The sequence below is a fragment of the Canis lupus genome, chromosome 3 (genome assembly GCF_011100685.1).
Source record: "Canis lupus familiaris isolate Mischka breed German Shepherd chromosome 3, alternate assembly UU_Cfam_GSD_1.0, whole genome shotgun sequence".
Lineage (NCBI taxonomy): Eukaryota > Metazoa > Chordata > Mammalia > Carnivora > Canidae > Canis > Canis lupus.
Window position 1 is genome coordinate 76979823 of NC_049224.1, and position 26477 is coordinate 77006299.

General features: G+C 34.8%; 1 long non-coding RNA gene across 2 annotated transcripts; it reads right to left on the bottom strand.

The window, feature by feature from the left end:
- Positions 1-612: 612 nt before the first annotated feature.
- On the bottom strand, positions 613-25074 carry LOC111095299. 2 transcript variants are annotated; one of them, XR_005357318.1, is made up of 6 exons: positions 25047-25074; positions 21421-21476; positions 14021-14137; positions 12983-13057; positions 8542-8642; positions 613-1176 (listed from the first exon to the last, which is right to left on the bottom strand). It is a non-coding gene; the product is annotated as an uncharacterized LOC111095299 (long non-coding RNA). The 2 variants fall into 2 exon arrangements; XR_005357319.1 differs by lacking the exon at positions 8542-8642.
- Positions 25075-26477: the final 1403 nt, after the last annotated feature.

The following is a 26477-nucleotide window of genomic DNA, read 5'->3' on the forward strand; positions in this document are numbered from 1 at the left end:
TAGGAAAATGGGGACACTTGTAACTTAATATTTTTACACTGCACTGTCCAGAGACTCACATGCAAATTCTGTTAGAAAATATAGTCATTTCTTACTTTATTCAGCATCTATTTACTAAATACCTTCTATTAGTCAGGTACTGCTTTAGTTATTATGGATACAAAATAAATATGACACACGTTTTCTCTTTTTAAGTGGAGAGGAAGACAGAAGATGAAACAAAACCCCTATTTCCAGCTTGTGATTCTATAAAATAATAAAACAATCCCTGATTGAGAAATTTCAGTTAAATATATAGCATTTCATAGTTCATATGATTATATTATTTTATGTGATTTTTTTTCTAAAAGGCCCAATTTTTCTGGAAGTCACGGAGACCTGGGGAACCATCATTTGCTAAATATTCGCCTTACACAATAAATCACATGCTCATGGAGGGGGGCAGTTCTTGCTGATAAATAGTTCAAGAACTTGGATGTACATTGAATCAACATTGAAGAACTTAACGTATGCAAAGTTTAAGCAATAAGAAATCACATGTGAATGGCAAAATGCTAAGGAGAAAATTCAGAATATGGTAGAATTTATTTGGGAAATATTCTAGTGGTGGTTATATTGTCAAGTTGAATGATACAGAATTGCAGAGGAGATAGGACACTCTCCAAGAAAAAGAAAATGGCAAGAACTCTGAGGCAGAAATTTGGCAGGTTTGTTATTGGCAAATAAGTTCTGCACTCTCTTGGGAATAAGAAACTGATTTTTTTCACATCTGGACTATAACAGATCAAAAATATTATATCAAATAATTAAATGCCTTGAATGGATGATCATCACCTTATGGTGTTGCTGTTTTCTCACTTCTACTTTCAATAATGATTGATTGGCTCTTTCTCTCTTACTTGACAATATCTCAGGTGGATCTCTACATCCATTATTGATTTAGTCACCATGATATTGTTGATATTTATGAAGATTTTAGCTCCTTTCAGTTTTTCACACATCATTATTCTGTGTCCTTGCTGTAATTTCATCTTTTGTAGTTCACTCTCTGATCAGCATCTCCCATCATTCCAGAAATCTCTGTTCTTTGTTCTCCTTGGGATTCCATCCAGGCCGTTGATACCACTGGGTGTTTATACTTCCTCTCATACTTTATGTCCTGGGTTCTTCCATTTTCTGGTCAAAAATCATAGTCAACAGTTATAACATGAAATACAGTATCAGGTAGATCATTACTAGTCTTCCTTCCAGTTCTAGTTTTTCATTATTCTAAGGTTTCATAATTCACTTTAAATCAAGGTAAAACTCTGGATCCAGTGAGATGATTTGCTGAAGGGAAATAGAACAAGGCAGTGATCAAGACAGCAACCCGCATGCATGTATGACTGTAAGAGTCAATGTTTTGTTTTCTTAAAAGGACCAGTTTATAATAGAATAAGCATGCTTATATCCGGCACAATTGTCATCTCTGATTGTGACTTCTATATGGGCTGAATGCATGTGTTTCTTCAATGATGGGTACCATAAGACTCCTGAAAATTTATATAATGAAATAACATAGCCATGAATATTTATCATTGTCTAATTTGTGCCATTTCTCATTGCACTAGAGAGGTACATGTTTGCAAATACCTGAAAGCAGCCTTAACACTGTGCAACTTTCAAATACAAGCTGGGAGCTCTTAAGTGAGAAAGCTAACAGAAAAATTAGCCCTTTAGTAGGTCTATAGGGCCTACACAGTGTAAAATACAGCAGTGACTCTTTCCTGGGTCCTACTCACATTCCCAAGACCTGGATACAAGTGCTCAATTTTGGGAGGGATGGACGTTCATACATCCATCTCACATAATTTTTCCTTCGTCTGACAGTGCTGCCAGCCATGGAACCTATTAATGCCAATCATTACAGCTGATGTAAAAAATAGAGCCCTGTCCAGTTTATATGGGCCACAGACCTTATTTCGCCAATGTACAAAAGTTTTCAGTTTTCAAAGGTTAAAATGTTTTTTTCTAATGCCCAAAGAAATAGGAATCCTATGATTCCTATTGAGGATTAAAATGAAAAATGAAAGTTACATGAATTTGCTTGCTAGCATTTGAAGCAGGACCATAATTCTGCAGAGCTAGATTTGAAATTTTTATTGTTTTTTTTTATATTGTTGGTAGGTCTTTAAAATATATATCTTAGGATTTCTAATGCTATCATGTATTGTATAAGTCAATTAGTAATGTCATTATCAGTTTAGGGATGAGAGGGCTTTCCAGTTGTATTCTAAGAGTGTAATAATGAATTGAACAAATGAATATTTTTCCAAGCAAAAGGAAATTATAGTAAGAGAAAACAGAGCACTTGGCAAGCAAACCTAGCATCTAGGGTGGTCCTAATACACTAACATGAAAAGGGAGAGACCATCCCACTGAAATCTATAAGATAAAAAGCTATTTATTATCTGGATAGTTTGGGCAATAAACGTGTGTTACCTAACAGAGGTGAAGAAGCCTTGTTACCAACATTTGACAATAATCTTTCGTTTGCTTTATGGAATGTCACTGAATTGACCTCGGACAAGTTGTTGAAAAATATAGCACAATTTAAAATAATAAAACAACACAGAAGTATAGGAGTTTAAAAATTTCAGCTTAAATCTTGTCCCCACACACTAGCATGCATGAAAGGAATTTTGATTTGTAATGCTACATTTCAACATTTATTAAATAGAGTTTCTGTTATAGACACTCTAGTTTACATACACAATTAGATATAATTAGTAAGGTAGTATAGCCAATAAAGCTGGTAAGCAATTTTTTTTAAAAAGAATATTCCCACACTGAGGAAATTTTAAACATGAAAACATCACAGAGGAAAAATATTTAAATACATAATCCATTGGCATTGGTTTTTGCAAAAATTTTGCTACCTGTGATTTCATTATTTTTCCATATGTATGGATCTCACAGACAATAAGACTCATGAAACAAAATAGAAAACCCAGAATCCCAAGAATATAAATAAAATTATGTGTTCATGGAAATGATTAAAATATTAAAGAACACTGAGACAATTCACAGAGCCAATGGGGAAAAATACTATTATACAATATACTAAAAAGTAATATGCAAGCATATTATCATACAAATTAAATTAAATTAAATTAAATTTTAAAACTTTATATAAAACGTGTTAATATGTGTATGTAATTACAGTGAGTTTTTCAACTATAATATGACCAATATTTTAGAACTTTAAAAAAATACTTCTTTTTTGATTTAATTTAATTTGAATTTCTTAGGTTTTGAATGAAATCATCTCTATTGTTTGTGCCGTGAAATTATCTATTTTTTTTAAAGATTTTATTTATTTATTCATGAGAGACACACACACACAGAGGCAAAGACACAGGCAGAGGGAGAAGCAGGCTCCACGCAGGAAGCCCGATGTGGGACTCGATCCCGGGTCTCCAGGATAACGCCTGGGCTAAAGGGGGCGCTAAACCGCTGAGCCACCCGGGCTGCCCTATCTATTTCATTTTTAAGAAATCTCTTAGATTTGTGAAGTATATGTATAAGAAGTTTTTAATTAAGGTATGGTATGTTTTTAAGCCTTTAGTTATGAATATTTTATGTTGCTTTTATAGATGATTGATAGTTTGAATACAAATGGAATTCCTGTGTCTCTGCCTCTCTCTCTCTCTGTCTCTCTGTGTCTCTCATGAATAAATAAATAAAATCTTAAAAAAAAGATGCATGCTATTCCATTAGATATAGCATATTCTATATTATATCTGTCATATATATATATTTTTATACTTAATTTCACTTGCCTTTTCTTCAATGTCTTAAAAAATATCTCAGGTTTGTTTTCTTCACTATTCCTCAATTCTGTTTTTTAAATATTTTATTTTAGATTTGTTAAGAAAGTTTTATTTTTTTCTCTAATTGCTTTATTTATTTTAAAAGGTTTTTTTTTTTTTTTTTTTTTAAATTCATGAGAGACACAAACACAGAGAGAGGCAGAGACACAGGCAGAGGGAGAAGCAGGCTCCATGCAGGGAGCCCGACGTGGGACTCGATCCCAGGTCTCCAGGATCATGCCCTGGGCTGAAGGCGGCGCTAAACCACTGAACCACCCGGCTGCCCTCCAATTGCTTTTTTATATGTTATTTTTTCTCCAATAATTCTTCTCAATCTCTTCTTATTTATATATTGCTTTAAATTTATAGATATTATATTTTATACGTTTGTTTTACTATCTCTTTAAAAGGTTTTTTGAAAATTTTTTCAAGATTTTCTATATAAAACATTTTTTTGTTAGGAGTCTTTATCTTTTGCAGTAAAATGATTACTTGATCTGTTTTTTCATGAAATTATAACATCTTCAAAGTTCTGAAAAAAGTTCTGTAGTAGGTAAATGTGAAAAGGGAGAAGAGGCTTATGAGAATTTCCTGGTTAAAAAAAAAATGTCTCCTCTCCCAACCCCAAAGGGAGGGTCTTCAGTGACAGCCTTCATTTGCATAATTTATGTATGATGTTCAAATTGCTCAAACACCTCTTGTCAATGGAATCTACTCCAAACCACCATGTTTTTATTGCAATTTCTATCGCTTTGACTTTTCCAGCCCTTTACCTGCTATACTGTTTTTTTTTTTTTTTCATAGCCCTTATTAAGTTTCAACAATATGCAATTTGCTTTGTTTATTGTTTAGAGTTCCTGCTTACCTCCTCCTGGCCTCTATGAAGGCAGAGAAAGTTAGAGCCATGCCTGGAACATAGCAGGTACTTAATAAATATTTTAATTTATGATTAAAATTCTGAAACCCACCCCAGAGTCACTGAAAGAAAATTTCCAGATATGAATTCTGTAGTCTACATTTTCCATAGGTTCTTCTCAATGATTCTTATGCACAATAAAAGTTGAAAATTATTGTATCCTAAAATTAGAGATATGGATGAGTGCAAGTATGAGTATTTTGAAAAGCTACCCTGGTGACTGATACACTCTCCACCTTAGCCCCATTGGCCTACTGGATAGTCAGCAAGTACAGTCCTTTTGTACCGAGGCAGGATCTACTCCTAATGTCATGCTTTTTTTTTTTTTTTTTTTTTTGACACTTGAAATACGTTGCTTCCTGCCAAAACTGTCATAAGCAGCACTTGGAATGACTAGATTTATTCCTGCGTCTGCCCTTGCCCAGATTATTTATCTTGGTCTGTACATATGGTGATATCCACCAGCTTTGGGAGGCCACAAGCTTTCCTGTTCTGTTGTTTACTGGACTCTCTGGACTAGTTATTTATGGTACTCTATAATAGGAAATAGTTCCCTTTGGAGGTACTGTCTTTCCACCTATTTGCTTTGAGGTAAACTGTGCAGCCTTTTATATGAGACAAATTATAGATGGTATTTTTTTTTCCCAAATTGACTTTGTTCATCTTATAATGGAATCTTACAAGTAATTAATTTTAGCTTTAAATGTCTAAAAATTTTAGCTTTCTTTTTTATCTTCATGGGAACTTTAGTGAGAAGTTGGGGAAGAATGCATGATGGGTATGGCTATCAGATGCTATGTGAAAACCAGACATTTCCCTTGATATAACTAATCTGTTTTGATGTTGTACAGGAGCAAAAATACCAGTCTCTTCAAAGGTCTTTCTAGTTGGACTAAGAATCAAATGGACGTGAGACATATTAACAGGGGAAAATAAAATTTACTAGTGTACATATGAAGAATTCACACAGACATGGAAATTTCAAAGATAGGCAAAATGTGGTATATATGCCATTCTGAACAAAGGAGAAGGGGATAGAAGTCTGGAACTTCAGAGGGAAGGAAAGCAATTCACAGGGAGATGAAGAAGAGTAAATGTTCAGTAAACAAATGTTTGTCCTGCCATTTATATGGGTTACTCAGAACTCAGATAAAATATACCTCTGGTTATAATCTTTACTCTGGAAAATCCTCCAATTTAGATTCATCTTTGTGGTTAAGGGAGGAGCAAAAGTTTTTCTGAGCCTGCAGTATTTTCATTTCCTCAGCTCAAGATAATCTCCATTCCAAAATGGCCCACACTGGGCAGCCTGACCTCAGCTCCTACAGTATCTCATAAGAGACTGACTATTGATTTTTGTTAATGATACGTTTCAAAATACTTCAGGGTTAATGTAAGCTACCACTATTGTTGATAAATATATTTAACTTGAGATAGATGAGATAAACTAATTAAAAATGCCAAAAAGTCATGTGCGGTGCCAATAGAATCAGTATCAGAGTAGATCTCTAAGAACTACTTTATTTCAGTGTCTGTAAATTCTTGAGACTGTCAAATGACATAGTAATACTGAAAAACAGAGCTGTATGGGAATTTTGGCAACTGTTATGTTTCACAAGGTTTCTGATATTTTTATTCGGTTTTATAATTACAGAGGTCTCATGAAGTTAATACATGAAGAGCTTAAGTATTCATTTAATCATTAAAACTTAAGTCAACCCAGTATAACTAAAAGATCCTCAATTGTGAGCCAGATACTGTGCCATTGGCTGTGCACACTGTGTTAAGTGAAACTTCAAATAGGAATCTAATAATGTAAGAAGCACACACAAGCAAATGTATGCATAGCAATGTATTAAATATAGTAAGAATCATAAAGCTCTTTAGGGGTATCATAAAGGAAGGAGTCATCAAATCTGATACAATGCATTAAGCAAAGATTCAAAGAAGGGAATATTTAGGTCGAACGAGCATAAGAAAAATAAACAAAATACCCAAGCACATAATATATTTAGTGCCAGAGTTGGAACTGGTACATAAACGCCAAGACTCAATGGGATGCTCATACTACACAAACCACACTCCTTCATCACTGCATTGTCCATCATTGTTTTCAGATTTTTTTTCTTTTCCTTTTAATTTAAAGTTAAAATCCATGATGCTTGAGAGATTATGTTAAAATACAGAGAATAATAAGTATTTATTGATTCCTTATTATATATTACAAATATAATAAGGGCAGCCCCAGTGGTTCAGAGGTTTAGCACTGCCTTCAGCCAGGGTAGTGATCCTGGAGACCTGGGATCCAGTCCCACGTCAGGCTCCCTGCATGGAGCCTACTTCTCCCTCTGCCTGTGTCTCTGCCTCTCTCTCTCTCTCTCTCTCTCTCTCTGTATCTCTCATTAATAAATAAATTTTTTAAACTCTTAAAAATATATATAATAAGATAAACCTGTGGCAGACAATGTTTAAAATATTTACTTCTTTTTTTTTTTAATTTTATTTATTTATTCATGACAGACTGAGAGAGAGGCAGAGACACAGGCAGAGGGAGAAGCAGGCTCCATGCAGGGAGCCGGATGTGGGTCTCCATCCCAGGTCTCCAGGATCATATCCTGGGCTGAAGGTGGCGCCAAACCGCTGGGCCACCAGAGCTGCCCTAAAATATTTAAAACTGATATTTATTCTAGAACAATTCTTCACAGAAATATTGATCCATGGATTTGCAGCATTATAACAGCTTTTGAAAAAGTCATTATACAAATTTGTTGTAAAGTTTCATATCCTAAAATTTTGTCAAGGACAAAAATTGCAGTATTAAAATTAAACTAAAAATTAAACTAAAATTAAACTAAAAAATTAAACTAAAATTAAACGTTTAGTGATATTGTTACCTGGTTTTTAATAGTATCTATTATAGCATGTGACTTGCAGTTTATGGTTGAAAAAAGCAGTTTATTGAATTTTTTCTGGATATATATGTGGGTTTTTTTTAATATTTATTTACTTATTTGAGAGAGAGAGAGTGTGTGTGTGTGTGTGTGTGTGTGTGCATGTGCAAGTGTGAGGACAGAAGAAGAGAATCTTCAAGCAGACTCTTTGCTGATATAAATATTTTCTATTTTTATATTTTATACATAGGCTTAAATGAGAGAAATATGCAACAATTAGATGGGATATGTTCATTGCATCCTTGCAAACAGTATAAATATTTAAAAAATATAATGCAAAATAAATGTGTTGTTTAATTTATGCTCATATAATTAAATGTTGTTGATTTATTTTCAAAAATGTGTGCCATGAGCTTCCCAGATTTAAGACCATTGGATTCAGGTTTAGCCACATAGTTTTAAACAAATGACATTTTTTAAATGTTATGTTAGATTTAATATAAAATTTTATCTTAAAAAATCAGTTCCAGCTATAAAGAATTCAAAAATGTTCCATATATATATATATCTTCATAAAATTTCAAAATGTGTATATCTATATAAAATAATAATTGAGTATTCTTATAATGCTTGATCTCAAAAATATTATTTCCATAATTTATCTAGAAAACAAAACTAAAAGAACAAAATTTAGCTCTTAAACTTTTAAGTAAAATCTTTAATACAGAAATAAATTGTATTGAATATTTTGTACAACTTTCTTTACCAAGTTTTATCACAGTATTATTTAAGTTTGAATTTAAAGCACATACATATATTTTATATTTTTGCAAACTTTCTAATCCCACCAGCTTCATTCACTCTTAATATCCAGATCATTTACCTCTGAAGCACCAATCATGCCATCATGCTTGCAAATACCGTCACTTCATTGCAATTGGCTTTGCAATTCTTCAATATCACTTCCACTAGTTTCATGAAATCCTGCATATTTTATAAAAACATTTTACTTTCTGTTTGCAGAAGTTAAATATTTTGCATTTTTGCTTTGAATGTTTCTAAACTCCAACAGTAAAATTAGGCCAGAAAGACAGCCTATGTAATGCCATAAATGTGTGACTCAGATCATAGGCAACTGAAAAAATATTCTTACTATTTCAAACACGTGATGAATTTTGAAATGGCTGATATGTTTAATATTATAACAATTATTTTTGTCAAGTTGTAAAGTTAACTTTATTTTCTTCAGGGGAAGAATTTAAACCAAATCATGTAAGTATTAGAGGACAAATGCTTTAAAAAGTAAGCTTTCAGTAGAACGTGCCCAAGAGGGATGCCTGGGGGGTTCAGCCATTGGGCATCTGCTTTGGGCACAGGGTGTGATCCTGGAGTCACAGGATTGAGTCCTACACCGGGCTCCCTGCATGGACCCTGCTTCTCCCTCTGCCTGTGTCTCTGACTCTCTCTCTCTCTCTGTGTCTCATGAATAAATAAATAAAATTTTAAAAATATATATAACTTGCCAAAGAGAAGAGTTATGTTGTCCTTTGTTGTAGGTATGAAAGCTGATGAAAGAACCACCATAACCACAGCTACAAAAGAACTAGAAATCACCTCATGCTTGTCAATGTTGGTGCCTGAATGAGATAGCCTTAATTCTATCATCTCATGAGTTTTCATTTTAATATGAAGATCAGGAAAAGCCTAACATTAGAGCCTTTAATGAATTTGTAGATTCTGTCCCAATCTGTTTATTCTAGTCTATACAGAAGTATCATCAACTTTATTTTATAAGGAAAGATCTTTGTCTTTAACTCCTACTTCCTGTTATTATTCCAGGAAATAGGGACAGCAGAAACTAGTTTCTTATTCTGTTTTCCTTTATCATCACCTATTTTTTTGCAAATAGGAAAGAGTGGCATGGGATGCGGGCAGGGGTGGGGGATGGGGTGGGGGGGGTGTCATTCTACCCTTGGTAAGAGTCTTTGATTATCAGCTACAAATTAGAATCCTACAGCAAGAGGGTATTTTATTTAAGTTCCATCTTAATAAATAAGTAAATGGTGTCCCCAACACAATAATACTGACTCCTTTGAGTAGCTGGCTGAGGATTTACTACCAATCCCTAAAGAGATAACCTGAGTGAGTAAATTAATACTGTAAATAATTTTTACTTTCTTTTTCTAAACCAAAGGTTTAATTAACCTCTGCCCTTTCTGTTCACTGATGAATGGCCTGCCTAACTCTGAAGAGCTAACATCTTCACTAAGCAGCATCATCGTTTTTTCAAAGTTTCACTGACCTCTATTACTCTTAGAGGTTAAATTATTCAGAATGATTGAAACACATTTTCGAAATAACTGAAAAGTTTTAACTTTATACAATAAGCATCTCACCAAAATTCAACAAATTTTAATATACTACAACAAACTTTTTTTTCAAAATTCTTTTCTTTAAACTTATAGTGTGAGTTGGCTTATGGAACGTTGTAGATGCAATGGAATTCTGAGGTACACGGAGTTTTATGGACATGCACATAGTTCATTCCATAGTACAAGTCATTATTTCATTCTATTATCATAGAATTTGCTGCATAACAAAATAACTCACAAGCTGAAAATCCATGGTAACAAGAATCTTGTAGTCAAGATTTTAATGTTTATTATAATGAGATTTTGTCAGTAATTATGACTGCCAATTTACTGCTTGAATTCAGTAGTTAAATAATCTTCCAATCTTGCTTTATTTTTCTGAAGGCAACAAAGTTGTTCTTCATCTGTGAACAGTGAACTTGAAATCTCTGCTCTCATTTGGACATAGCAATACAAGAGTAAAAGCAATTAGGTTCCAACTTGATAAGAATTATTTTTCTTCTCTGGTTAAAAAAAAAAAAAAGTATATTTTTTGCTTCCTTTTCCCCAAAACAGAACAGTTTTTCTGCTTCCAAAAAGACTTTCAATGTACCTAGTCACAATATAAAGCTTACTGTTATACATGCTTAACTTCTTTTTACACAACGACCAGAAAAAATGGTTATTCTTGTTCAACAGAGGAATCAAATACAGATGCCACTTAAAAAAATCATTTTTGAAGTCATATAGGTGGTAAAGGAGAGAGAATGGGAATGACTTAGTGATGGAGGGAGACAAGCTTAGTGATGGGGGAAATGGGGTAGGATGTGGCTCTGATTTCTGAAAAAGCCGAGCATGAATGGATTAAGCTGGGTCTGTACAAATGCAGAATCCTTTACCATCTCAGAAGTTTGGTGTTAATGATTCCTGTAAAGTTCCTAAGTATATATTTATATAAATATTTAAAATTACATGCAAATAAATATTAATATTAATCCTTTATTATATATACACAAAGTATCAGATCCAAAATCATATATTTAACTTAAGAGATCCTAAAGAAGCCAAGTAAGTATGTATGTGGGAGATGGGGCAAGGATTGGTGGGAAGAGATGGTAAACTAATGTGAAGGACAGTAGAACTGATATTGTATTAAACTTAGTATTTTAAGGCTATAGTTATGAACTCTATATGTGAGATCCAGAAATATCCATTGATATTTCTTAATATTCCTAAAGTAAAATATCTACTCTTAAAAATACTTTTTCTCATGTTATGCGCTTATCAGAACCCTGTTGAATGGTTAGGACAGCTACAGTCTATGGCATAAAGCTTAAATGTCTTACCTAAAGTCCATCAAATACTGCTTTCTTACTGATTATTTTCTCTGATTTGTATCAGGGATAGGATGAAGGTAATGTCTCTGTTATTTTACTTTCAATATAAAAAATTCAATTTTTGTATTTTCCAAGAAAATCAAGTTCACACACTCTTTAAAAAGTTTTTCACTAGGCTTATTATTTTAATATTCAAATTCAGGCTTCATCTCTGTGAGTTTTATGGTTTTAATGTGTTTGTTATATACAACCAGGGGAAATACAAGTTGTGTACTATTTGAGCTATGCATACCTCAGTGATAACAGTTCTAAACAAGTAGTACACCTATGTATAGCTCTATATTTCCCATGTAAATAATACTGGAATATGAGAAGTTGACCTCCACTACTTTTGGGCATAATTGGTGAAACATCTCTGCTCCCTGGCTGGATGACATCACAGAATGACAGAACCGGGAGATCTAATCTGTAAAGGGCCCTGGATTCAGATGCTGTGTTTAGGAGGACAATCTTCAGAGAACTGAGAAAGGAGCTAGCCATAGAATTCTCTTCTGTTGATGGAAATATCTTTATTCCTACATGTTTGTCAGCATTTTATCAGGAAAACAAAAATGAAAGGGTTATTTAAAACAAGAAACAATACGCTGGAAGCTCAAAAATATTACTGAACTACCAGGGGCCCTGACTTGCAAAATCTGCTGTTGGGATCCAGCTGCTTGGGGAGGGACTAGGATTCTGCTCTTTGCAATCTTCTGTTAAATATAAAGCAGTCAGTTATTTTACCAGCAAAAGTGGGTTTATTTGGGAATAGTAAATTGAAGTCCATGATTTGCAAGCTATTTGCAAAACCATAGACAAATCCAGCAAGTAAAGGAGAGGAACACGATTTTATGCAGAAGAAAAATGATGTTGGAAGGAGTTGTTTTGAATGAAAATCCATTGGAGAGAAGCAAAAATTCAGGGTGATTATGGTTTTCATTGGTGAGTGAGTTGCAGGGGTATTTGATTTCTTAGGGACGATTCAGTGATATCTTTTCCTGGTAGAGCCAACAACTGATCATTTTTCCTGTTGATGATTCTTCTGTTAGGCTCTGTAATGGACAATTCTTCCTGTAACTGGCATTGAGTGATAGGGCTCCCCCTTCTAGATTCCACTTTAGTGAGGTTTATCTTTATTAATTTTCACGTTTCCAATCGTACTTATTTCAAAGTTCCTGGTGATTGTGATCAACTTTTAAACAATTAGACATTAACTATTTAGGTCTTTACCTCACTTATGTCTCCATCCATTCAAAGGAAAACCTAAGATATGCTCTTTAAAGTTATGCCCATAGAGAGATTTCCTATCTTCCTTAGCAACCCCTGATTAGGGTATTAATGTAGCAGCAGCAAATCAATACTTTTTCTTCTTTTATCTTTGGATCTAGAAAGAAGAGTCTCTGTAAATTAATAAGTATAGATGGAGGGAGAGGCAACAATATAAAGACAGTATGTCCTGAGCAGAGACCACCTACTAAAGAAAGAACTTGTGTTTTCGGAATACTCTCAGACCTGACACATTTTCCACTTTCCCTTACCAATGAATGGCTACTTAGCACCTACAAATTTATGGTTTGGTGGAATAGATATTACTCACTTTAGGTTTCATAGTCTTGTAGTCTTCCATGGGTAGAGATTTAATTTTTATCAGCTACCAGTATCAAGCCAAATCCTGTTTCATAAAATAAAATAAAAATAAAATAAAAATAAATAATAAACAAAATAATATAATAAAATAAAATAAAATAAAATAAAATAAAATAATAAAATAAAAAACAAATAGTGATGTGTAGAAAAGTCTACTGTGGGCATGGGTATGACCACATATAACTTAACGGTAGACTAGTTCTACCAGTAGATTATCAGTCTATTAAAATTTTAAGGGTGCTCATTGTCAAAAGGTACCATTAGCTTAAACTTCTGCATCTTATATTAACTGATAATGACTTTGCATTTAACTTTATGGTGATGATAGAGACTTCTTTTTGAAAATAATTTATACAAATAAAAATGTACATAGATTTAAACAGTAGATATTGTAATACTATGAATGATTCTCAAATATAATACAATTCTTCTTTTTTTTTTTTTTTTTTTTCCAATTCATATTCCACCTCAGCTACTTGAACCAGCCTAGAAGGGAAACCATACAGGTTCTTGATGGCAGTCAAGATGATGCCCCAGGTCTCATGAGGCATCCATTTTGTGGTTATAGAGTTTACTCCACACCTGCTTGCCTGCAGATTCTGCCCAGGTGACTTGTATTGAAGTGAACAGCTCAGGCATTAAGTCCATAAGCCCTATGAAATCTCAGGGAGGTAGGTCACCCCTCAAGCACCCAAACTTCTTAGCAGTAATATGCAGATATATCAATTTAGCTAAAACTGTTTTGAGATTTATATTTGATTGCAGGCAACACAACTGGGGCTTTTCTAAACAAACCTTTTATTTCTAAATAAATCTTATTAGCATAAGTGAAGCTCAGAGGCTCTGTTGACTGGCGTCATTAAAGCTCTCTTCTTGTTTCACAGGAACAGATTTCCTCCAGCTCTAGTCTTTAAACAATCAGTAGGTCTCTTAGGGTTAATAACGAAGAGTAGTGAGAATAGTGTTTAATTTATGGGAAACATGGTACCTATTTCAGGAAGCATCCAGTGGGCTTCTTCATCCTTCTGTTTTTGGTGGGAAAAATTTCCCAAAGTCTCCACTGCAACCCCATGTTCAAAAATTTATTTTTTTCCAGAATCAGCTGCTGAAAGTAATGAATAAGAGCCAGTAGTTGAATTAAATGATTGTTTCTAAAAGGAAGTCTACTTATTGAGGCTCCACTATAGACTATAGGCATTCAGATTTTCTGGCAAAAGATGAAGAGTTGGACAGAATAAGTATCTTACAGAACAAAACAAATATTTCACCTCTCTACCTTAGTGAAGCATATACCACAGTGTGACTCAAAATACCCTGGACCTTTCAACAAGAATGAGTTGAGCTCAGAGATGCATTTGGCCAGGTGAATTTTTTCTTCAATTCATACCTTCTCCTTCAGACACAGCACATGCTGATATATTCTTCAGCTCCACGTTACTTTTCTTTCTTCTTTACTCTAAATAAATCCACAGCCAACTCTGACATTTGGATTTCATGAAATTTTGATGATGGCCAATGGGTGCATAAAAGAAAAATTTTAAGAACCTGTCAAAATAAGACCAGTCATCTAAAGAATCCTCAGGTATTCTGACAGAATAAATATAAATGTTAAGACTTATTATCTCTATCTCTTTGGAGAGCTGAATAAAATTTTATTAAAAGAATATATATCAGGAAGATCAAAATTCTTCATAAGAGATTATTTGTGATTAACATGGCTTCCTCTACCTTAATATTTTTGGCATGAAGCCATAGAGGAAAAGCCAAAATCTTGCACATTATATTAAGATTATTTTTTATACACAACAAAGTTCAATTGTTCAGAATTTTTAAATTTAATGCATACCACCCTATTCCAAAACAAATTTAAGAACTGAGTTGTTTATTTCAGAGCTAGAGTCTTTCAGCTAATTGAGTCACAAAATTATACTTAAAAAAAGACGTGATATCTACTTCATTGGATTAAAGATGGTATTAAAAAAAAAGATAGGCCTATTTTGTAATGTTGGAAGACAAGAACTAGGAAAAATAAAAATAAAGATGGGGTCTGAAAATAAAAGTTGGCTCAGTTTGAACCTCATCAATAAGGGGACATTTCAGAAACTTGAGATCTCAAAATTAGCCCAAAATTTAAGAATGCCTCAAGTGAACACTGTACTAATAAATGAAAGTTGAGATCATGTAATAGATATTTTAAATATTCTCCACTGGGGATCCCTGGGTGGCGCAGCGGTTTAGCGCCTGCCTTTGGCCCAGGGCGCGATCCTGGAGACCTGGGATCGAATCCCACGTCAGGCTCCTGGTGCATGGAGCCTGCTTCTCCCTCTGCCTGTGTCTCTGCCTCTCTCTCTCTCTCTCTGTGAACTATCATAATTAAAAAAAAAAAATTAAAAAAAGATTTAAAAAAATATTCTCCACTTATTTGGATGTTTGGCAGTTTTATAATTTAAGATAAGAAAATAACTTGGCATCCATCAGTTCCACGTGTCATGTGCCCCCAAGGAATGCTTGCACACCACCACTCAGCCTGGATTAACCACTTATGTTCTGTGACTTACTAAAATGTCTAGCCATTCTTTTAACTAGAAATTAATGCTTTCCTCTGAGATTCTCTGAATGCTATTCCAAGACTTTTATTTTATTTTTTTTAATTGATTTATGATAGTCACACAGAGAGAGAGAGAGAGAGAGAGGCAGAGACATAAGCAGAGGGAGAAGCAGGCTCCATGCACCAGGAGCCCGACGTGGGATTCGATCCCAGGTCTCCAGGATCGCGCCCTGGGCCAAAGGCAGGTGCTAAACCGCTGCGCCACCCAGGGATCCTGCTATTCCAAGATTTGATGTTATATACCAAGTTCCTTAGTTATGAAGGAAGGGAGATTACCAACATGCTTGATATTTTGAGGATTGCTCATATAGGGTAAAGAATGAACTCTAATACCTATATAGCCACTTATGCATAAGCGTCTGAGACAACTATAAATTTGTTACCATTGAGGTTACCTGAGAAAGACATTGATTCTGATACATTTATTCAAACATTGGTAATAGGAAGGACAATCAAAGACCATAGAATCTAGTTCTAGACCCCATATAACTTCTCAAACACTATTTATGTGTTGCTGCATGGACTCCTTTCCTTACAACATATGATGTATTTATTTAACTACATACTGACAATATATGTTGAAATATTACTGTATGCCAGACATTGTGTTATGTCCTGAAGATATCATTAAGAAGAGAAATTGTCTCTAAACATGGAATGGTTTGAATTTCTGGTATGTGAAATTTCTTTTTTTTTTCTCTAATTGAATATAGTTGACACACAGTGTTACACTAGTTTCAAGTATATAACATAGTGATTCAGCAACTCTATACATTATACTATGTTCACAAGTGTAGCTCCCATCAGTCACCATACAACACCATTACAATATCATTACTGTATTTCTTATTCTGTATCTTTTATCCCTGTGATGCATTCATTCCATACCTGGAAGCATATACCTGCCACTGCAACTTCACCCATTTTGCCCATCCCTCCCACACCACTACCCTCTTACAGTCATCAGTTTGTTCTCGGTATTCATGGATCTATTTCTTTGTTATTTTGTTTTGCTTTTTAGATTCTGCATGGTAAATTATTGAGAAGCAAAAATAAAAACTCTACAGGATTAACTAATTTCTCAGAATTTTGCATGGTCTGTACTTAGCACAGAATAATCCAACATCTACTTTTCCATATGCACTGTCAAATGAGAAGTCTACATTATGTTTCCAAACATAATGCCTGTGCTTTCATTAGAGGAAAATAAGTGTGTGTGTAGGTGTGTGTGTGTGTGTGTGTGTGTGTGTATTTCTGATTCATTCAGCAGAGCAATTATACTGGGTCAAACACCTTCCTTCTCTATTTTGTTTTTGCTTAATTTTAGCATTCATAGTTTGAGAGAAATCATTTAGTATTCATAGGATACAAAGAGGAGTTAAAAAAATAAATACCTCTCAGAGATATACTTTAGTCTCAAATAAAAGCAGAACCAACATGTCAGATGTTACTGAAATTGTATACCATCTTTTCTTTTTGCTTGTGGGTCTTAGTTTTACTCATTGAAGCTTGCCAACCTCAATGTGTCAAAAAACAAAAGTTACTGATAATGCCTTTCTTTTAAATCTTACTATTCCAAGTTGGGGAAAGAACTTATAAAAAAGAACTTACACAATATTCCAGAATCTTAGTCAACATATGACTCCTTTGATAGGTGAAGTATTCAAATATAAGTAAATTTAAGTGGTTCCTTGTTCATTAACTAAGCAAAGTAGTCAGATGTGTATTGGAGAAATGTGGAGTACTTTGTTGTTTGTTTGATTGTTTTTAGTTATATCTAACTCTCTTTTGAAGATCTGGCATCTTTAGAGTTACTACATGGTGTGAAATTGCATGCTAAATATAAACCAAGTTTTATAGATATGCCTACCAATTTATACTAATCCTTAGAACAATCTGCTGCATCGGCCTAATTATTTTCATATAACATATGAAGAAACTAAGGTTCAAATATTTTAAATGGTTTTCCAAGTTCATATAATGTATAGAATAGGGCTTATGCATCCTTTTCTATTTTGCTATATCTTCCTCAGTATTGCCCAAAGAAACTTAGAACCTAAGAAAAGAAAAATTTCAAAGTGAGTTCCAGCCAAGTTGACAAAAAACTAACCATCACAAGTATACCTCTCATCAATATGACACATGGATTTCCTTAAATGATGCTAATTTCCAAAAAACAATAGCAAGGCCATTCTTCCATCTGATATGATACAACTATCCTGAAAAGAACTGAAAATGCATTAACGCTTCCCTGTAAGAGGAGGCAAAGTCCTTGGATGATGTTTACTTTTCTTGATATCTCATAACTTAAATACTATGATACAAAATCAATATGTTTTATGTTATATAATAAAGGGATAAAAAATCTCTCTCTCTCTCTCTCTCTCTCTGTCTCTCTCTCAGACATACACATACATACACATGCACACCACACACACATACACAAGCATATTTATAACAAATTAAGGAGAAAATAACTTATGACAATTAACAATCCTTGTTTCTGTAACAGGTCACATAGATGTAGCTGGTAATCATAATTCTTTTTCCAGTATCATTCCATTTCCCCTTCACTTTAAGAAAGTACCTCAGCTAGTCATGGTTCTTTACCTGGTGAGGTGACCCAAACCTTCATTCCTAAAGGGTCTGGGCTTTTAGTAGTCCAGCCTGGATTGGATTGCAGCAGTTTTCCATTGACTTCAATCACAGAGTGTGGTAATGCTCAGAGATACCTTAGATTTCCTATATTCTAGGTACACTCTTAACTCCTTTGTGCAGTAGCCTGATTTCCCTAGTAGTGAGGATCACTTCTACCTGCCAGCACAGTAACTTCCTTCTTTGTTGATTCAGAGGCACAAGGACTTAAGTAGCTGGGTGGCAGTCTAAATTTTCAGTTCAGTGGAACTGTTGTGTCTCCTGGTAGACGTGCTCTTCCTTTTGGAGCTCAGGTCTTTAGATCCACAGAGTATAAGGTTTTAGAGGCCAGAAGCAAAATTTTGGGGAATGGGTCACTAGGGGTAATTGTGAGTGGTGCTAATCTTACTTCCCCTCCTTAATTCCTGAACCTGTGAATCTGGGCTATTAGAGAAATAGCACCACATAATCAGACAGTGATTTAGAACCTTCTGGAGAATCTTGTCACAGCCTTGGAAGGTATTACCACCTATATGGCATTGAAGTGAGTGTTCAAAAGGCCCTTTATGATACAAGAAATATACCTTTGACTTCCCTTCCCTTTTCCTGGCACATAGTTCCTAAAACCCTTGGAGAGTCTGAGCTGACAAGTGTCTTTTTGTATGCTAATGGACATTCCCTGGGACTGCTGGGTAGATTTAGAATGATTAGTTGCTAGAAGGAACAAACCCTAGGGATAGAGGGGTGGAATTTTCAGCACCACTCCCTGATCTCTGGGGATAAGAGAGGGGTTGTAAATATAGTTAATCACTAATGGTGCATGATTTAATCATGCTTAAATAATAAAGCCTCCATTAAAAAAAACTAACTAAAGAGATTGAGAAAGCTTCTGGGCTGGTGAACACATCAAGGTGCTAATACGGTGATATGCCCAGAGAGGCATGGAAAGTCCATGCCCCTTCCCACATACTTTATCCTATGCAACTCTTCCTTTTGGATATTCCTGAGTGGTATTTTTGTAACAGTAAATAGGTAATTCATCAGGAACCCATAATAAACATAAATACATAATGCCTAATATACATGGACTAATTACAATTTAACATGCATATCTAGAGAATTCAGTGTCCTTATACAAGCATTGATAGAACTAGATTTTTAAAAATTGTCTTAAGAAATATAAGCCAAGTATCAGCTATCCCAAATATATTGATAGTTAATAGACTACCTTACTGACTACTATATGCACATTCTCTTTTTGAGGATTTATGATAGTTTTACTAATTTAGACCATATATTGGGCCACAAAGCAAATTGTGACAAACTTATATGTGATTAAAATGTGGAGAGTATGTTTTTTGAACACAATAGACTGAAAATAAAAGTCAATAAAAACAAGAAATCTAAAAACCACCCAAATATTTGACAGCAACATGCTTCTAAACAATTAACAGGAAAAGAATAAATCATAAAGAAAATTGGAAAATAGGTGGAAGTGAATAGAAATAAAATATTAAAATTTAGGGATAGAAATATTAAAATTTAGGGATAGAAAACAACTTAAATGTAAACTTAACTGTTAAAATATTAGAGAGAAGTGAGGAATAGAAACAGAGACTGTAGATCAATCTTTGAGGAAGTTTCTCAATGAAGAGAACAGAAAGCTTATAGATTTAATGGACTATTTAATAAAGAGAGCTCCGTTGAAAATTGTGACTGCAAAATTGGCATTTGAAGATGACAGGGGACACATAAATATTATTTAGAATTTAAAGTTAATAATTATTAACATTTATTTTCTGTTTAGTAGGTGCTAAATATTTTATGAAGATCACTTCATTTGATTCTCACAAAAATAGGGAGTAGGTCCTATTTAATTTTTGTGGAGAAAATAGAGACATAAAAATATTAAAGTATTTGTCCAACATGAAACTTAGGAAGTGGTGGAGCTCATTTTGGAATTCCAGGAACACAGCTCCAGAATCTAAGTTTTCTTTGACGTCATCGCACCTCACACTAGTTAAAAGGATCTTATAACTTGCAACTTACTTCAAAGATTATGTTATACTAATTTTGCCTTATGAACCATCTGGAATCATAGAGTCTGGAAAATAAATGGGATCTGATTCATAATTTCTTCTATCCCCTACCAATTCAAGAACTGAACCATATCAATAAAATTTATAACTGATGGCTACATTTACCACTTATGCTTTTTTTTTTTTTTTTTGGCCATTTCTGAATATCAGGAAACATAATAGTTAATGTTGTTTATGGCAATAGAACTAAAGAATTCTTGTTAGCATTGGTCTAAAATTTGTCTCTCTGCTTCCTTTCATCAGTCCTAGTTATACCATCTATAAAGACATACTCTAGGTTCTGCTCTATTAATCCTTTAAACATTTGAAGACTTACTCTCCCAATCTAAACACTTCACTCAGAAATATATGTATACTACTTTTCCTCTTCTGTTTTGACTATTTTCAAACTAAACTTTATTTAACCAATATTTTTAGTGTCCTCTCTGAGACAATGATTCTGATAAATGCTGGGAAGACAGACTACTTTACAAAAACCAGACTAATCACTTTAATGATCTTGATTCAATGCATCTGTGGGTCTTTAAATGAAGACTTCAAGCTTCCCTGTACCAGTAGTTCTACACTCCATGAGAAAAATCTTTCCTAGAACTGAATGAAAAGCACAAAATAGGCTATTCTGACAATGTCAGGAAAAAAAAAATTAAAAGGACCTGTCTCCAGGATTCTAAGTATATATATATATATATTTTTTTTTTTTTCTATTTCTAACTTCCACAGTGGGGCTCTATGCTGCACCTACAATAAATTTAGATATACAAAGGTAATGTGAGCAGGGAAGTTATTTGAAACTGCATAGGAAAATGCACATAAGAAGTGCACTGTGAACAAATCTATGTAATTACTGGCAGATGAATATGCACTGTGTGTTACCTTCTATGTAAAATTAATCTGCATGACCAGCCAGGCTTTTAAAAAAATTCCTACAATTTTAACACATGTGGCTTTTAGGGCATTGGGTTCTGTCCACATTGTTTCCTGAGTTGATTTGGGAGAAAAATAAAATAAATATTTTACTGATACAGAAGCAAATATTAACATACTTACCAAATAGGGACTGCATTACAATTTTAATTCTAAGATGGGACCAGAAGAGTCTGTCTCTGAAAAAGTGATTAATGTCAATTTTAGCATTGCATTAACTAGTATTGATTACTTTGCTGATTTATAAATGATTAGTAATAGATTAATTTCATAGTTTAAAAAAGTGAAGGGCATAACCAAATTTTTATAGTACTAGCACACTGGTCATTAACTACTTCTCAAAAAAAAAAATCAAGATACCATTTTTCAATTGCAGAATAAAAGAAAAACATTATCTCTCAGTTATAGCTCAATCTAAATCTTTTACCACATCATTCATAATGATAATCCCATAGGCAGAAGTGAAAATCACACTCATGGATGGCTTTTCTATTATAGAAAATGACTTTTTGAAAGGAAAATAAATAATCTGAACAGCACTACTTCATTTTCACCAAAAAAGCTGAGCCAAATTGAATATTCTGTATTGATTACTTATTCAATGCATAAAACTCATTAGTCTGCACATAAGTAAGTAGATGGCATGACTTTATGCCATCTCTGACTAATAAAAATAAGTTATATTTGCTTGAAATCCTAAGACATATTCATCTGGTAAATTACAAGAGAGGCAAACTTGTGTTATGAATGTCTTTAAAAGCTGCCTGAGTAAATTACTTATAAAAATTACTAAATGCTCTTTGGATGAATTAATATAGTTCTTAATGAAGTTAATGTCTCTTCCTTTTTGAAGCCATATAGATAAGAATACCCTGGTTTTCTAAAATTGATGCATTATTATTTGATCTAGTCCTTTTTGTAGATGAGATAAACAGATTGTACAAGTAGGTACCACAACTTTGAGGTGGGCTTACCCATAGAAATTTCATTTGATATGTATAAATGGTTTTAAATATGATAAATATAATCTGATTTGAATTCTTGCAATTTCACTTGTGTATTTATTTTTTTTAATATTTTATTTATTTATTCATGAGAGACACAGAGACAGAGGCAGAGACATGGGTAGAGGGAGGAGAAGCAGGCTCCATGCAGAGAGCCCAATGCAGGACTCGATCCCAGGACTCCAGGATCACACCTTGAGCTAAGGGCAGATGCTCAACTGCTGAGCCACCCAGGCATCCCTGACTTGCCTCTTTAAGTTTAAAATATTTTCAGGAACTAGTAAGAGTCATACTAAGGAAGAAGATTATTTGCAGATCTCTAATTCTTTGACATTGTGATGACTTGTAAAGGAATGTTTATTTCATTTTAATGTTGGCACCAATAGGAGACTAGACCCCTCTGGACTAAAAAAGGTAAATTCACAAAGCAGGAAGTTGATGATTTGACTCCCAAAGTTCTTATGGTTCCCATCACATTTATATATGAAAAGTGTGACACGCACACACATACAGTACACACACGTTCTTTCTCTCTCTTTCTCTCACACACACACACACATTGTCCTTATATATGTTGAAAACAAACTGAGAAAGAAAAAATGTAAGTTAGATGTGGAACAAAACATTTCATTTCTGATAAAAGCTGAATTGGGTGCATGAAATATATGTGTGGCCACATAATCTAATAATGAAATATTCATTCACAGGCAGCTCTTTGTGACTGTAATTCTCCTGCTATAACCACAGGTCCCATGTATGTGGTTTTTTGATGAAACTCTTGGTTAATAGTCTTTGGAAGTGATATTATATACAATTGTGTAGGTAAATTATGGATTTTAATTCCTTATGACACCAATTTAGATATTTGAGAATTGGAATGTTGACATATATGCTTAAGTAAATATGTTTTGACTCTGATATTTCAATGGTTATTTCGTAATCTGAAAGGTTCATTAATACTAAAGTTTGGGTTATTTATAGATCACTGCCATAGTATTACTGGAATATAGCCCAGATATGATTTTACCTCCTTGTATAAGTTGTAAATTACTATTTTTTGACAATGTAGTATGGGAAATGGAATAATAGTAAATTACTATCCTGGAGTATTATAAGATCCTGGAATGGAAATATTGATATATTCAAAGTCACTCATGACCTTCTGTGGTCCAAGTGAAAGTGCACATGAGCAGCTTAGAAGGATCCACAAAGTGCAGAGGATACTGTTTTTGCAGCTGCCTCCTAAAGAGGCAGGCACAGTAATTGGACATCCAGATATACTCTCATTCTTCCCTGCAAGGACAAGATACACCTCTAGCAAACAGAAGTCCAATGTCAAGATGATGTGGGGCAGGGGGGGAGAATTGAAGAATGTTTATATATTATTTTATATGTGGAAATCATTATTAACATTTCTATAAAAATGATGATAAACATATATTATTAAGATGAATAAGTCATTAGAAAGTTCAAATTTATTCTATGATCTAATTTGGCAGAATTTAAGAGCTTCATGTTCAACATTCAATAAGTCAAAAAATATTCTTTGAGGATTTACTGTTTGTAGTATCTGAACACAGCAATAAAGTGGTAAGGACTAAAAGTCAAAGTACTATCTTTAATAGACTTGTATTCTTAAAAATATTATTTCATAAATCTAAGGTAGCAATAATTGTTATTAAGATAAATAAAGCTAGAAATTCAGTTTGAAAATGAAGAGAGCATGGGTTATATGTTGGATAATGTTGCCACAATAGGCTACTCATAAGTCGGCATGTGAGCCAAGGATAAAGGAAATAAGGGGATCTAAAGGAAGTAAGGGGATCAATAGGAAGTAAAGTGATGGGGAAGAAAGCTTCTAATATGGGAAACTGGAAATGTGAGATCATGAGATAAAGGCCATTGCAGACCTTAAGTGTTTGAGGAATAGAATTGAGGCCACTGTGTTTGGAGTGAAATGAATGAGGTTGAGAATGGTGGCAGGTAAAGAGAGCAGGATAACTTGGTGTTTATCTTGGGAGGCTTTTAAATCATATTAATGAGTCCAGGTTTTATTTTGAGTGAAATGGAAAGCTGTCATAAGATTTCAGGAGAAGAGTGACAAGATATTAGTTATTTTAAAAGAATCATTCCAGCTGTTGTATAGCCACCAGGCTTCAGGTTTGACAGGGATGCAGGTATTAAAACTAGTTAAAAGGCTATTTCTAACTTTTATTTTATTTTCTGTTAGGAGAACAATATAGGAAGTTTGGACAAGGGTGGGAACTTTGAAGATAGGAGTGGTCATATACTGGATACGTTTCAGAGGTAGCATCTTGAAGCACATTGGCTATTGGATTAGATGTGAAGTATAAAATAGATGTATTAAATTTAACTCTGAAGCTTTTGGCCAAAAACTAGAAGATTGGAAGGAGGTCTTTAAAAGAGGAGAGATATTCCTGAGATCACTTTTGGACGTGTTAAGTTTGAGTTGTCTATTTAATGTCAAATAAATTCATAGTTATTGAATAGATGATGGGATGTAAACTTTATACTGTCAGGGAGAAACAATACTGAAACATGTAAGTTTGAATGTATTTATCATACAAGTATAGCTAAAGATGAAATTACCTAGTTACCAGCCTTTAATAATCCCTTCCTCGTGCTGTTGTGGAGGCCGAGAAAATTAAGGCCATTCCACCTTAAGTTCAGCATTAGGACAAGTACTGCCATCCCAGGCCCCTGTAAATAAGAGCTGATATTTACCTTGCTTCAGTTACAGGAAAAAACAGCTTACAGCTTAAGGTCCTAGAAAGTTCCATATTAGAATGAGAACAAAGCTTAATGCCCTTGAAAGCCCCATATCAGAATGTAAACAGAATTTGAGAAATTCCTCCCCCCCCCCTTCTAAAAATCCCCTAGACCAGCCCATAAAACTAATCTGGAACCCACCTCAGGGTCCAAGTCCCTGCTCCGCTGTGTGGGGTATACTTGGACCCATCTCGAGCTTGTAATACCCTCGTGTGTTTGCATTGGTGTTGGCTCCTTGGTGGTTTCTCAGATACTAATCTTGGGCACAACATTTGGGGGCTCCTCCGGGATCCGAGAAACCCCCAGTACCCTATCCGGAGGGTCCCATGCGTGGTGAGTGCCCTCAACTTTTTCCACCTTTTGTGTGCATATTCTCTGAAAGCTCTAAACTGTACTTTTACCTGTAGGAATTCCAATCTGTATTGGGTCGACATTGGCTTAGGCGGACACGCTGGCGGGCCGTCCACTGGGGGTCTTGAGGAGACGTCCCTTGTCCCTGCCTGGAGGATGGGGTCCTCGTCTGTAAGGGAGACGGGGTCCTCGTCTGTAAGGGGGACGGGGTACTCGTCTATAAGGAGGGTGGGCTGCCAGCCCTTTGGGTTACTTTCCGTTTTGTTTCCGCCTGCACTGGAACGTTTGTCTGTGTTACTATGTCCTTGTTAACTGTGCGTTTGTCTTTGTTACTGTGTCTTTTTTAACTGTCATAACTATTTACATAAGGAGAGGGAGATTTCAAACTTACTGCATGTCAGAATGGCTGACCTTTAAGGTGGGATGGCCCCGAGAAGGAACTTTCCACCCACCTATTATCTTACAGGTTAAGGCCGTCATCTTCAGGGACAAACCTGATGGCCACCCTGACCAGGTGCCCTACATCCTGATCTGGCAGGACATGATCAAGAATCCCCCCCTCTTTGGCTAAAACCATTTTTACACACCAAAGCATGACCCACCAAGATTCTAGCCCTGCAGAAAGCCAAGGAGACCAACTCTACGCCCCAAGTGCCCCTTTATCCGGTCTTCCAGGATTCCTCCCTGGAGGACCTGATAATCTCGCCACCCTACCGGGCACCCCCTCCCCCATGCACCCCTCCATTGGAGGCTCCAGGGGCTGCAGAAAGGGCGCCTCCCCCTCCCTCCCTGTGCATGGGCCAGCAGCGGGGACACGTGGTCGGACGCACTGGGTGGCCCCACCTCCAAATGCAGGGCCTACGGACTCCACCACCCTTCCTCTCAGCACCATGGGGCCCCCCCAACGAGACTGGCTGACAGCTAATATTATATTGGCTGTTCTCCACCAGTGATTTATATAATTGGAAAACCCAAATTGCAAAGTTCTCTGATAGTCTGAGAGATCTAATCTGGCTTTTAGATACTGTTCTTTTT